The sequence below is a fragment of the Poecilia latipinna genome, unplaced genomic scaffold, assembly GCF_001443285.1.
Source record: "Poecilia latipinna isolate Pla-1442-1.1 unplaced genomic scaffold, P_latipinna-1.0 Scaffold3988, whole genome shotgun sequence".
NCBI classification, from domain to species: domain Eukaryota; kingdom Metazoa; phylum Chordata; class Actinopteri; order Cyprinodontiformes; family Poeciliidae; genus Poecilia; species Poecilia latipinna.
The window spans coordinates 6,382-18,938 of record NW_015116604.1 but is presented as its reverse complement, the minus strand read 5'-3'; the positions used below and the strand labels follow the sequence as shown (position 1 = coordinate 18,938).

The 12,557-nt window shown below is 37.6% G+C and overlaps 1 long non-coding RNA gene across 2 annotated transcripts in view; it reads left to right on the top strand.

The window, feature by feature from the left end:
• LOC106942019 (uncharacterized) overlaps positions 1-11,206 on the top strand; it is a 20,929-nt gene extending 9,723 nt beyond the window's left edge. The window contains exons 3-4 of one of the 2 annotated variants that reach the window (XR_001423523.1): positions 2,505-2,744; positions 10,344-11,206. This is a non-coding gene — a long non-coding RNA (uncharacterized LOC106942019). Of the gene's footprint in view, positions 1-2,504; positions 3,041-10,343 lie in introns of those variants that run through there. The other variant, XR_001423522.1, reaches the window with a different exon arrangement.
• The last annotated feature ends 1,351 nt before the right edge of the window (positions 11,207-12,557 follow it).

Here is a 12,557-nt window from a genome sequence, read left to right as displayed (position 1 = left end):
TTTGTATAAAATACTAAATATATTTAATCTCTGGATGTTTAGAAACCTTTAAATGAATTTGAATTAAAACCTTTTCAGATATAAAACCAAATATTCCCTGCAGACATAATAAAGCACACAGGCAAATACTTTTAGTGATGTAATAATTAACACAGCTGACAGTGTGTGTGTGTGTGTGTGTGTTTGTTTGATGTTGAGAGCAGAGCAGATGTTTATAACAACAGCCTTGAAATTAAAACCCTGAGTGAACGACACACTCTGAGTGTTTTCGCTTTATTTGTTTTAAATGTGAACATTTTTCACATTAATACAATAAACTCCTTTCTGCTCCGATTTCACACTGCGAGCCGAAGCTCTCTGTAGTTAGGAGCATCTTCACACACACACACACACACACACACACACACACACACACACACACACACACACACACACACACACACACACACACAGTGAGTGTTTTTTTTTACCTTCACCAGGACTACTTCTTCTTCTTCTTATCTTTGGGGCCCCATAAGGAGCAGCTGGTCCTCACAATGTGATATTTATTGAAACAAATGGGCTTTGCACTGTAAAAACAGAAAATCTTACCAAGTATTTTTAGTTTAGCTTCTAGTGTGAATATCTTAACAACTGTAAATAAGACAAAACTAACTGAGAAGTAACTTTTTAGCAAGATAAGAGATTGTTACATTGTTGTAACAATATTTCTTGTTACAACAATGTAACAAGATATATTACATATGTTGTATGTAATAGTTTGTAGATGTGTTTTTATGTTTTTTTATATTGTATTTCATGACTTTATGACGAACTGATGGATGTATTCTTGGATTAAATATTTTAATTACAGGCTTTACATAAGCACTTTAGGATTTTGACTCTTCCTGAATTATTATTATTATTATTATTATTATTATTATTATTATTATTATTATTATTATTGTTGTTGTTGTTGTTGTTGTTATTATTATTTTAATACCTTTGATCGATATTTTAATTGTTCAAAATAAACTAAATTAAATAAGAGCATGTTTAAGTAAATACTAAGTGAAATAATGTGCCATGAAACAAGAACTAATTTAATCAATATTAAGGAATTACTGACTTAAAATAAGCTCTTATTTCTTACTGTAAAGTTTCCTTTAGATTAATTTTGTTTTACTTCAAGTGTGCTTAGATATTTACACTAGAAACTAGACCAGGTGTTTTTTGCAGTGAGATCAGATTCTTCAGCTTCATTCTTATCCTCCAACATGTAAATGAATCTTAGTTCATCTGAAATAACATAAAACTAACTTATAAGAAACTTTTTAGCAAGATTCAAGAGCTTAATCTTGATGAACAGAGGGGAAAATGTTTTATAAATTAAATAATCGGCCAATGGAACAAGAACGTTTTCATCAATATTAAGTAATTATTGACTTAAAACAAGCTCCTATATCTTACCCAGTAAGAAGTTGTGTTTTTGCAGTGTACACCAAGTATTTTTATCTAGTTTCTCATAAATATCTTCGTACACTTGAAATAACACAACACTAACAGTGAAATAACTTTTAAGCAAGATATAGGAGCTTCATTTAAGTGAATAATTCTTGAATATTAATAAAATGTATTAGTTTCACAGGCAAATTATTTCACTTGTAAAAAAGTTTTCTCTCATTTTATCAATATTAAGGAGCTATTGACTTAAATCAAGCTTCTATATCTTGCTGAAAACTTAATTGTAAGTTAATTTTGTCTTATTTCAAGTGTACTAAGATATTTACAAAAGAAACTAGACCATAAGTACTTGTGTACACTGCAAAAATACAACATTTTACCAAGTAAGACATTCCTTAGCATTGATAAACATTCCTAGTTACACTGACAGATTATTTCACATATAACAAGAACTGTTTCAACAAAATTAAGGAATTATTGACCTAAAACAAGCTCCTGTTTCCTGCCTAAAGGTTAATTTTGAGCTATTTCAAGATATTTGCACTAGAAACTGGACCAAAATACTTGGTAAGATTTTGTGTTTTTGCAGTGTACAGGGTGAGAAATGCTAAAACACACAGAGTAATGCAGCAGGTAAACACAGGGTTTCAGTCAGCTTTATAACGCTGTTTCCACTTAGAGAAAACTCATTCACACCTGCTGATGACACACATCAGGTGTCAACAGTATTCTGCAGCCGCTGCTCATGTGACGGTAATAAATAGCCGTGACCTCAGCGAACGCATCACTCATGAGCCGGCTTTGATTTGGTGGCTTTTTCCGTCGGACCCGGGAGACGGCGGCTGTTCCCACATCCACTGACCTTGGAGTCTCTTTAGAGCGCCGCCGCTCAAGGCCGCAGTCAATCTGTTGTTCCTAAAACGTCAACAAACCTCAACACTCAGTGAAAGCTAACACCTGAGCGTGAAGGTTGCCGTGGTGAGAGGTGGCGTGGGATCAAAAACAAAGCAAAAAACTGATAAAAAATATAATTTTACCTCCCCCTCTCCCCATAATCCCAGGCTTCCAAGAGTGACCTTTGATCCCGCAGCATGTGTGGTATGCTGAGCCGCCTGCGCGCCGCTCTGATCCTGGGAAGCAATCACCGAGCGCGCCGCTATCAGAGGAAAAGGAGAAACACTCTATAAGCCCGAGTGTGGAGGTGAGCGCCGAGCGAAAAGCAAATGTGCAGGGATGGAAAAAATAACCAAGTGCAGCCAACCACGCAGAAGGCTGATGGGCCAGAGCGGCGCGTGATAAAGGTAAAGTGGGTACTGTATCTACAACACAGGCTGGAGCCGACAGGGAGCCCAGGAAAAACAACATGGGAACAATCTGAGCGAGCAGCGCAGATCATTTCACTTTAATTTCACTCATTTGCTTTATTATCTCACATTCTGATTATTTATATAACACAAATTCACCCCATAACACAGAATCCAACCCATTTGATTTCAATAAAACCTCATTTTCAGGTCTAATAACAGATCATGCACTGCAAAAACAAAATCTTACCAAGTATTTCTGGTCTAGTTTTTTATGCAAATATCTTAGTACACTTGAAATAACACAAGTAACTTCTCAGAAAAATATTGGAGCTTCCTTAATGTTGGTGAAAAAGTTTTACTTCCACTGGCAGATTATTTCACTTATATCCTGGAAAAATAGTGAAATAATCTGCTGTCAATATTCTGGAATTATTGACTTAAAACAAGGTTTTATATCTCACTGAAAAGTTATTTATAAGTTAGTTTTGTCTTATTTAAAGTGTACTAAGATGTTTTCACTTGAAACTACACCAAAAATACTTGGTAAGATTTTATGTACTTATTTATTTTGCAGTGTAACTAATATTTCCTGCTAACAAACATAGAAAATCATAAAGAACTCGATAAAAACTTGAATAATTAAATCTAAAAACACACAACCTTTTGGAAGCAGCTTTACATGTAATTCTACCAAATACTAAGACATTTTATTTGTAAACTCTGTGTTTATTATTGTGGGATTTGGGAATTTTACCTGATCTAAAACCTGGAAAAGTTTAGTCTAACTACACTGCAAAAACACAGAATCTTACCAAGTATTTTTTGTAAATTTAGTGTAAATATCTTATTATGCTTGAAATGAGACAAAACTAACTTTTAAGTTACTTTTCAGCAAAATATAGGAGTTTGTTTTAAGTGAATATTTCCTTAACATTGATGAAAAGTTACTACTTTCACTGGCAAATTATTTGACTTATAACATGGGAAAAATGTTTTAAGTGAAATAATCTGCCAGTGGAAATCAAGTTCTAGGCAACCGTTGCCTAGAACTTGGTTGCTAGGCAACGGGCTTGGCTGGCATTGCTAGGCAACAATTGTCAAATAATCTGCCAGTGGAACATTTTCTGCTGTTTTTCAGTTTTCTGGATATTTCTCAGTAGAAGTAATACTTTATTAGTTTGAAATATCGACTTTATTTTTCAAAATTAAAGCGAGTCATAAAGTAACTACTGCGTTAGAGGTGAAGACAGGCGTTCCTCAGGGTCCAATCCTCGGCTCGGTTCTATACAAATAATCTTCAGATTGTTCGACTTTATGCAGATGATACGTTTATTTATACATAAGTGTCATTTTTACAAGATGTAAGATTATTTTCAGTTTTATTGACCCTTTTAAAAGTGCTTTGATGGCTCTCATCTAGAGAGAGTTTTGACTCTAAAGTACGTATTGATGACTTAATGAGAAAACATTGACCAATGCTGAGTTTTTACTTAAGTTTGAACTGAATAGGTTTTTATATTTCACTCATTTATTATTGATTTATTTGCTATTTCTGTTTTATCCACTATTTTATCAATTTTAGACTTTTATTTTAGAAATACCGATACACTGCATCAAGCTTATCTGTGATTTTTTGCAGGTGCAAATCACTTTGTAACAATTGCAGATTTTGACTTGAACAATTTATATTATTAAAAAAAATACATATTTGGTTGTTTGTAAGTGTAAATGTCAAATGTCTTATGTTTTTTGCAAATCTGTGATTATTGTTTGGGTTTCTTTATCTTTGTATTTCAAATCTTTACATTTATTTATGATATTGTTGCCAGTGAGCAGTAACCAACATTCCTGGTTTAATCAGTTTAAACACAATAAATCATAAATAAGATTAAAATAATATTTCCATTTATGCTCCAAAGCATCTTTAATCTCTGCCGATTTTAACTAAATCAAAAAGTCCATTAAAATGTATCATTAAAGACCAAACCAGTACAGATAAGTTGACATGTTTTTAGCATTAGAAGGAAAATTGCCCAACTTTTTGGAGCATATATATAAATATTAATAAAAAATATATTGAGAAATTAAATGGGGAAAGTTTGGGGGAAGGAAAAACTTTGCATAGAAAACTGTTGCGTGTGAAAGCATTTTGTCCTCTAAACATCTAATGGGTATGTCTCTTTGCGAATTCAGAGGTTTGAATTTGTAAAAACTGCCTCTGAAGCTCCACTACCCACGATGCCTCGGGGCGCGGCGAATTCCCCGCATGTGCGTTTATTTGATTGTTTAAGAGCGATTTCCGGAAAACCGAGTTTTTCGGACGGGCCGGGAGCTGCCTTGTAACAATTATGGGGTTAAATGGCAGTGGGCCACACAGGAGGGCATTTGCCTGCTGGCAGACCCTCCTTCCCGCTCTGCAGAGGTCAAAGGTCAGAGACTTTTCAGGAAAAGTCCATTTCTCAAGCTCCTCGAAACAGGTGGAGGCCGGAGCCGCTGTGTTTACTGAAACAGCAGGAGGGGGATGGGAAACGAGACGCCGCCGCGTCGTTTACAGCGCAAGGTGTACAAACTTTTATCAAACAAATTCATTTGTTTCTTTATTTGGAAAAAGGCTTTGCAGGTTTTCCTCATTAAAAGCATCTGGTTTTAGAGTGAAAAGATTTGGCAAATTCTGAGAGATAAAAACAGAATTTAGGTAAATTTTTCTCCTATATTTAACCAGTTGGCAGATTTGGGTGCAGCAAAGTTTACCTTAGATGTAGAGTTTGATGTAGAGTTTAACTTTTTTTTTGTACAATGTACACAGAAAAACATTAATTTTTTTTTAAATTATGCAGTCCTGATGTGTTAAATTTGATTAATAATTTATTTATTTATGCAGCGCTCTAAAAACCAAAGGCAACAAAACAGGTCAATCAGAAAAGACAAACAAATACAATTGTCTATAAAAAATATAAAAGAAACCAAAGAAGTACATTAATCACGATTAATTGCAAAACTTTTCTAGAAAAATTTAGATTAATCTCATAATTTCTGAGTACTTTCTAGCTGTTTTTTATACTGTACACTTTTTTCTAAAAGATTTCTGAAATTAATCTCAAAGTAGAAGTTTTTCTAGAATTTATTTACTTTTGAAATTAAAAAATGTCCTTATTTAAATTTTTTTTTTTAAAGAAAATTAATGAAAATGTCCTTATTTTTTATTTTTTCTTGCTCCGTTGCAGATTGACCAGGTTGGTCAAACATGTAAAATGAAAATCATCATCAAACTGTCTTTCAAACGATTTGTTTTAAATGTAATATAAAGTTAGTAATAAAACACGACGTCGCTGAATCGACACCCGGTCTGGACGTTTTCAGATATCGGTTCTGGTGCCGGTCATCGGATCGGTGCTGATCTGTGGGAGCGTTTTGTTTCGGAGGGAAGCAGAGGGCAGCAGGCGGTCGACCCCTCGCTGCTCGCCGTGTTTGGATTGGCTGATCCGGCGGGACCCGGCGCTGAACCCGTCAGGAAGGGGCTTAAGTGTTCGGGATTAGGGACCCAAAAGGCATTCGGGCCTCGGAGGAGCTCGGCACACCTGCAGGAAGGGGGCAGGAAGAGGCGGGCCGGCCTGCCGGTCCTGACAGCAGCTGGGGTCGGTGTTCGACGCCGTGGCCCAAGGGCAAGGTCGGCCCGGCCCGGTCGGGTCGGGAACAGCGGGCGGATTGTTTTTGGACGCGCCGAATGCGTGCCAGCTGCGGCTGTGGATTCCTGACCTCACATTAGCACTACGAAGGGAAGCCGGACTGCTAATGAGCGCTGACCTCTGACCCCGGCTGAGCGGCTCCGCAGAACCGCGGACCCGGCGTGAGTCGCTCGTTTTCAGCTCCTGCTCCCGACCAAAACCCGCTTTCTCTCCGTTCCGCGCAGGGAAACGTGCTGATTAGTGTTTTAATAACCAGAAATGTTGGGAGCTGTGAATAAATTCAGGTTTAAACTTTGAGTGGGTCGACATGAAAGCGTCGGCGTTTCCCCGGGCCTAATTGGGCCGGACAGTTAACATCAAAGCTTTACATGTAATCTGTTCTGAAACGTTCGCATGGCTCCGCTCGCTTTCTCTCTCTGAACATAATGTAATGAAGGTCATTCTTCATAAACTCACTTTGATCTGTAATTTTTAATAAAATTTCCTCATCTCTACCTGCAGTCGATTTGCTTGCACACTTTTCACCTTCGTTCCTTTATTTTTCCCTCGCAGTGTGTGGTAGCAGCTCAACTCGCCTGAACAAAAAAACAACATAAAAGCGTTTTTTTTAACTGCTGACGTGCCCCAACACCTGTAACAGATGTATAATTAAGCTGTGATGCTTTATAATGAGGAGCTGCTTTTATAGAGACAATTATGTGTAATGTAAAATAAAATCCATCGCTGTGGAAATCCCCACATAGCAGACTAAATATTATAATTCAGCCCGTTAAATTGAAGGAAGGCTGGGCGACTTTTATTGCCAAGTCAGTGAAATTCAGCCGAAATTCCTGAACAAATAACACGTTTTATACACCGAGGCGTGCAAAACCGCCGCCGCCTTCCAGTTCCTATCGGCTCAGTTTAATAAGAAATCAGCTGCACTGCAAAAACACAAAACCTGTACAATGTCTGATTGGTTGTTTTTTATCTACTGTGGCTCCAAAGTTAAAGGAAATATATAAATTTTACAAGAATTCACGTTTTAAGACACAGTTAAGATTTTTTTTTAAATAAGAATGCAAAAATAAAACAAATGAGAAGAAATAAATGTTTTAAACATTGAGGTAGAAAATTAATTGTCTTTAATTCTAACTGTATTTTAACTATTTGAAGATGAAAATTTAAAAAAGTTAAATTTATTAATTTTATTTAATCTGAACTAATTTTAGTCTTAAAATTAGGCGACTTCTTTTCACACACTGCAAAAACACAAAATCTTACCAAGTTTTTAAAAAGTAACTTAAACATAACTTTTAAAATGATATTTTTGAAATATAATTTGTAAAAAGGGATTTTAAGGATGTTGTAATTATGACAGTTTTTTAAAGATGAAAATATGCAAAAAGTGTCGCTGCAATTTGAATTTACACTGCAAAAACACAAAATCTTACCAAATATTTTTACTAGTTCATAATGCAAATGCCTTAGTTAACTTGAAATAAGATGAAACTAACTCACAAGCAACTTTTCAGCAAGTTGTAGAAGCTTGTTTTGTCAGTTATTTTGTAATATTGATTAAAAAAGAGAGAAAATGTTATAAGTGGAAAAACTCGTTTACTTTATCAACATTACAGAATTACTGACTTAAACAAGCTCCTATACGTTTCTGAAAACTTAGTTTTGCCTTATTTCAGTGCACCAGCTCAGAAGTAGTTGGTTATGTTTTGTGTTTTTGCAGTGCAGATCAGCTGCAGTAACGAGCCGTGAGCGCTAATACTTGGGGATCAGTTGCACTGGATGAGGCGGCTTTATCCAGTTATTAGGGTAATGTAATGGAGTCTCTTAATCCAAACCCAGCAAACCCTCGCACCGTAGGGGGCACAATACTGAGGCAACATGTTATTCCAACACAAAGCTGACTTCCCCGCTAATGTAGCAGGACAGTGAGGTTCAAACAAGTCCTTCACAGTATCTCCCCTAAAATGATTTTCTCCCTTTTCTGCCTCCAACAGACGCTCTGCTGGCATATTCTACGCCCCTTAATGCCAAATTAAACCCCGGCCTCTTTTATTTTAAATGAGGGAAAAAGGCGAAAGAGAGCCACTGGTTAATCTAGGAAAAAAAAATTAAAACGGTATTAAAAAGTATAGAACATTACATTAATGCCGTCCGGCACAATTGGTGGTAATTGGGAGATAATCCAGGAGCGGCGGGCCGGGTTGGAGCGTCTTCTGCCGCCGCGGAGTCCTAGGAGCCGCGGGACGGGGTCAGAGGAGGAGGAAGAGGAGGAGGAGGAAGAGGAGGAGGGATTAGCTCTGGCATTGTTGGCTCTTTCCACTGGAACATGACCTTGACGAGAGTTTGGTTCCTCTCTCTCCTTTCTTCCTCCACATATTCCAGCAGAATGAACTTTAATAGCAGCATAATGGGGCGATTCAACAAGACCAAGAGAAACACGCCAAATATGGAGAGTAAAACCTCCAACACCTTCACGGCGTTTTGGGGAAAGACCCTCACCTACTGTATTTACACATCCCAACTCCAGACAGCAGGAACAAGAGGAAACAACGTTTTATTAAAAACAATTTAATCCAAAAATGTCTTAAAATGGAATGAAAACTGTTGTTGATTTCATTGTTTGGCTGAAGTTCGATAAATGGGACCAGATGACGGAGTGGCACGTTTTTATCGCATGAAGAAACTTTTTTATTTGTGATTTTAATCATGTTTCTTATTTCGTGGAAACAACGCCATTCCCAAATTGTGTTCTTGTACATTAGCGGAATATTAACACATTTTTGTGCATATTTGTAATGGAAATACAGGAACTATCATTAGTAACTTTTAAAAGATATGTTTTTTTTTGTTTTTTTTTTACATATTTCTTAAAACTGAAAATCTGTGAAGAAACATCCATTTTCTCCTCAGCTACCATGAAGACATGCACTGCTTTCTGTCAAAAACAACCAATCAGAGCCAGGAGGCGGGTCTTAGCGCTGTCAATCACCCTCATGTATGTGATTCAAAGTAAAAAAATACCTTATTGATCCCAAAGGGACATTCTTCAGAGTTATTGTAGATAAATGTGCTGATGGTGGAAAAACAACTTACCGTTACAGGAAAACCGCTTATTATCCACAGCCATTGGTGGCTATGCTAACTAGCATTAGCATTCACAACCGGCTCTGTTGTGGGAACAAGCTGTTACGAGGGTCTGAGCAGCTCATACTCGAGCTCGATTGACAGCAGTAAGACCCTCCTGGCTCTGATTGGTTTTTGTTTTTGCAAAAAAAACAAAATCCTACCAAAAAATGTTGTTCTAGTTTTGAGAAATAAGACAAATCTAAACGTTTTCAGCCAGATACAGGTTTTTGTTTTAAGTAATAAATTCTTAAAATCAATGAAAAATTTCTAGTTCTATTGTCAGATAAATTTACTGATAATCTATTTCCCCAATAATATAACCAGGTGAAACCAGAACTTCTTTATCAACATTAAGGAATTATTTACTTAAAACAAGCTCCTATCTTTTTGCTGATAGAAGCTAACTGATAACTCAGTTACTTCTGAGTTAGTTTTGTCTAAATTCAAGTGAACTAAGATATTTGTGCCAGAAACAAGACAAAAATACTTGGTAAGATTTTGTGTTTTTGCAGTGCTGCAGATGGCAGAAGGATAGTTTTAACAAATATATAAAAACATATTGTTAATAAAAGTTTGCAACACTGAAACCAGATTAAAAGCAACATGACGATGAAAACAATTGGATTTTTATCCAAATTACTTTAGTAGCAAAAGTTAGATTTTTTTAGGGTGGAAATATCAGAACTGTGACTTTCAGTCTGCAGAGAAAAAGTCAGATATTTGTCGCATACGGGCAGAAAAAAGCTGATTTGTGTCGTATTTTCCTGCAGTGTGAACGTAGCCGCGGAGTAGCAGTCTTCCTCGCAGAAACAGCTGCTCCAGCTACAACAACAAACTTTAAGTGAGCCAAAATGAGACGGGCGATCCAGAGTGCTGTGGGAAAGCCTGTAAATGTTATGTGTTTTGAAAATGGTTCCGATAATCTCTCCCCTAATCTCTTAATTGGGAGTCAATGTAGTCTCCTGCGAGCGCACAAAGCCGGAGCCGGAGAGGATCTCTTGGAGCGAAGCGCCTACACCTGGGCGACAAGGCCGCCTTTCACTGCGCCGAGGACGCTTTCAGGAAAGTCCTTGGCTGTGAACGTTCCCATGTTAAAAGCACTACCTATTAAGGTACATCTGAGAGAGATGTATTTCCGCACGCTGTTTGAAGATTTCCCATTTGCATGAGAAAAAAAAACGTGGGTCTGTGTAAAACTGTAACTTGTGAACTGATCAAAAGCCAGAGGCCGTTCTGGAGCTGAATGGCTTTCCCCCTTTGACACGAAAGAGGCTCTCTTGAGGCGCCTTCGCGGCGGTGGCCTTGGAGGTTAGCAAAATGTCGCCCCCCACACCAAACGGGCTATTCTCTGGAGTCCGGACAGCACTTGAGGAGAAAAGAGACGGTTTGCCGCTGCGGATCAAGCCCCTCTCACATTCCAGAAGAGGCTTTTCCTCGTCCCACAGACGGCCTTTGGAAAGTGGATGTGCAGCAGCTAAGCACGCCAAACGAGGCTGGTTTTCATATGCTAATATTATTGGTTAAAAGGGATTTTAAATGTATAAGAATGTTGTATTGTGGTTATCTTGTGTAAATATTACACGGTTATCAATATTGCTGTTTTCTTTTAAATGAAAATACACAAAAACATAAAATTTTACAAAGTGTTTTGGTCTAATTTCTACAAATATCTTAGCACACCTAAAATGAGACAAAACTAAATTACAAATAACTTTTCAGCAAGAAATAGAAGCTTGTTTAGGTCAAAAGTTTCAGGTCATTTCACTTATAACATGAGAAAAATGTCTTGTTATTGGAATTTTAAGTGCATCGACCAGAGAGGTCTGGAAGGTTGAGACAACATCGAGTTTCTGTGTTGCTCAGTGATGAACAGGCAGCATCTCCAGTGTAAAACGATCAGGTCAGATGCTTTTGAGTTTTAAATCTTTTTTTTTCCCCATCAGCTCTTTAGTCCAGTTTAATCAAATTCTGGTTTAGTTACAAATATGTCTGGTTCGTTTGGGGGGAATGAATGCGTAATTGAACTCTTACTTAGGAAAAAAACGTGAACTCTGGTCTGCATACAAACCGCGGTCTCGGCTCGGTTGAAGTGAATTCTGGTGCGGTTTGAATCCATATGTGAACACCAAGCTGACCGGAGACTGCTCCAGAAACAGAAAGTGGACAAATACAACCAAAACTAATGCGCTAAGCTAGCGCTAGCAGGAGAAATGACTTGTGGTTTTTTAACCAAAGACAAAAGAGAAATCCTGCTAAAACCTGACCCTTCTCCATTTTTGTTTACATTTCGCAAAGAAGGAAGTTGCTCTTGGTTACTTCTTCAGACGTTTCCATGTTGCCTCCTTCAGTTCTTGAAATGAACGTTGCATAGTTTGAAGGTATATGTGAATGCAAAGCAGACCTGAATGCTCCAAAAGCAGGAAGCAGAATTTAGTGCAAGGCATTCTGGGTAAATACAACCAAAACAAACAAGCTAAGCTAGTGCTAGTGGGAAAAATGGGTCGTGATCTTTTACCAAAAAGAAAAGAGAAATTCTGCAACCGCTAAAATGTGACACTGCTACAGTTTTGTTTACATTTTACGAAGAAGGAAGGTGCGCTCAGTGTCTTCTTCTGTGATTTTCCTTCAGTAGTTCTTGGTGCAGTGCCACCACAGGCGAGGAGGGGAACAGGTTTTTCAATTAATGTAACAAATGTTGCAGTTTTAGTCCCAAATCAAACCAAATCTGCCGAACCAACAGGTGGGAAAACAGCTTTAATTGCGACTAGATGTTTGACTTGGGAAAACACTTGCTTGGATCCCCAACTCTGTAAATCTCAGTCCGTTTCCCACTCCCCCTCTGCCTTTCTCCCACTCTGTGACTCAGCTGGTTTCACTTAGAGAACATGGAGAGAGCGGGTCACGGGGTCGTACCATGACCTCATCAAATTAGCCCCAACCGAGTGAGGTGTTTAGCACGAGTTAAAACAAGTAATCTGAAGGGCATTAAATGCAA